Here is a 2,748-nt window from a genome sequence, read left to right as displayed (position 1 = left end):
GAAAAATATCAAGGATCAGAACTGGGTTAAGCATTTTCCCAATCTTTTGGAAGTATGAAATGAGGAAGAAAGTATAGGAGTAGTGAAAATAATGGAACGGAAGAGATGAATTTATAGTGAAATATCAAGCATGGAAATCGAGGCAGATTACCGCATTTAATTAAAGAGATCCTAATTTCCTTATTCATTGAAGAACCGAATCTTATATAGATTTTGAAGATTTTATTTAAGAGTCCTTGAATTCCAGAAATGTGACTACGTCAAAACTTAAATCTCTATCTCAATCTTTTGTGATAGTTTCACTCGTACTCTTCGCGAAATCGAATCATTTTATCCATATTACTAACGGTGATAAAACTCTATTTTAAAACTCATATTCATCATGAAAACATTCTTATTGTTAGCCATGACAACCTCGGTCAAATTTCGGAATGAAATTTCTTTAACGGGTAGGTACTGTGACGACCCGGAAAATTTCGACTAATTTTAAATCAAACTCTCGATACGAAATAATATTTTTGACACGATAAGTAAAGTCTGTTAGGTTGAGTCTCAATAATTTTGAACTGTTTCATATATTCAATTGACCTTCGACCAATTCCGACAATTCACGAACAGATAATTGTAAATAGATTTGTGTGTGTGTGTGTATATATATATATATATATATATATATATAATAATTTAGAAATATAACTTTAAATATTATATGTCGTTGTTATTAAAATTAATTATGTAAAATAAAATAAAAATATGATATTATGATAATTATTATTTAAAACACACATACACACACACACACACACACACACACACACACATATATATATATATATATATATATATATATATATATATATATATATATATATATATATATATATATATATATATATATATATATATATATATATACATATATATATATATATAAGGTATATTAAATATATGTTTTGTGATTTCGGGCCTAATTAGTAAACGTCAGTAACACTCGGTTGGCTTTTCGCTAGTGTTCATATAGATCTAATATGAGTTTATGAAGTTTTAAAATAAGAATTGAACTGTAAATTGATTACAAAGATTTTAGGTTTGATAAAAATATTTTTACCTTTTTAGATTAAATTTTAGTATTCCGTACATATTATTTGGAACAGAAAATAAATAATTAGTGTACCTTTTTGATCAGATTTCAAATAGTTAATGATTGAAATAATTAAATATATTTAACCTAAAAATTTGAGATTTTTAGGAACACTTTTATACGTTAATTGTTTAGCAATGGACACGATATAGCATTCCGTGGAAAACTGTCGGTGGAGTAATTACAAATATTGTGGCGGCTTAAAAGTGAAATTACTATTGGTTACTGTGTGCTATGTTTGTTTGTTAGGATATTTTAGTATTATATTATTAAATTCCCCATGAATTCATACAGCTATACTGTGTTACCACTAACTTGATCCATTTGATTATATACATTCATATATCCAAATAATTGGATGAATCAGGCAACCACCTTTGACTTCCTCGACAAATCAACACAAACCACTTGGAGAATTATTTAACCCGTGATTCTAATTGATAGAGTCATTTTTTTTCTTTCTTTCAATCAACACCAATATATATATATATATATATATATATATATATATATATATATATATATATATATATATATATATATATATAAACATATGAGATATATTATAACACAAATACATACACTTCTTTAGCTTATTTGTTCTCTGCTTCTTGATTTTACAATACCATCGCCACCCTCGCACTACCACCATAACCATAGACATAAACCACCACCTCATAAAATTCTTTTGTTTTTGATATTGATTGTCACCCCAAAAACCATAACCAACGACCACTACATCATCACCATTTAACCCCACCAAAAACATAACTGAATCTATTTCTGTTTTTCCTCGATCACCATCAATGAACCGCGACCAAAACTGCACTGTTACTGCAGCTCGGGTCATTTTTTTTTTATGTTTTCTTTTGATCACCAAAGTAAACCGGCTGTGTGCTATGCTCCTGCTACAGCTATTTCTGTTTCAAAACTATAATCCGCTGTTCCGTCAGGAGGAAAACACTATATAAAACACCACCTTAAATTCCATATGTTGCTGTAATTTTTCAGGTTTCTGTTTAGGACAGAAACCAACCCAAAACTGAATCCCATTTACTGTTATTACTAACCGGACCCAAGAACATCTCCCTCTCTCTTAATTTTTCTTTGTGAACTTCATCAATCCACCATCATTATCATTATCACATAAACGTTACCTACTTAGCTGCAAGTGATATCACATCTAATTTATGAAACAACACAAACCCATCACCATTAAATCCATTGAGAAACTGATTGTACAATGTTTTCCACTTCCTGATCAAACCTATACGCCACCTGCAACAAAACCCACTTGCAATTTTTTGAACACCACCACTGCATAACTGTTACGGTGCTTAATGTTTTCTGTTTGTGTGTTACTCGAAACTCGTCCAAGAAAAACCCACAATACCTGCTGCGTTCCTGTTGCTAATAATATAACGTGAATGATGATAATGGTACGGTGGACAACCAACCGCCACATCACCTGCAACTATGATTATTTTTATTTTCCATCGTCTTCTTCGTTGACAACCGCTGCTACAAATATGTTCTTCTGTTTCTATTTTGAATTCGAAAACCACCAACACCACAACCACTTTCTGTTGCAATTCTGTTTCCTGTTA

Source organism: Rutidosis leptorrhynchoides, chromosome 2 (assembly GCF_046630445.1).
Source record: "Rutidosis leptorrhynchoides isolate AG116_Rl617_1_P2 chromosome 2, CSIRO_AGI_Rlap_v1, whole genome shotgun sequence".
In the NCBI taxonomy this organism is placed as follows: domain Eukaryota; kingdom Viridiplantae; phylum Streptophyta; class Magnoliopsida; order Asterales; family Asteraceae; genus Rutidosis; species Rutidosis leptorrhynchoides.
Note: the sequence above shows the minus strand (reverse complement) of the source record.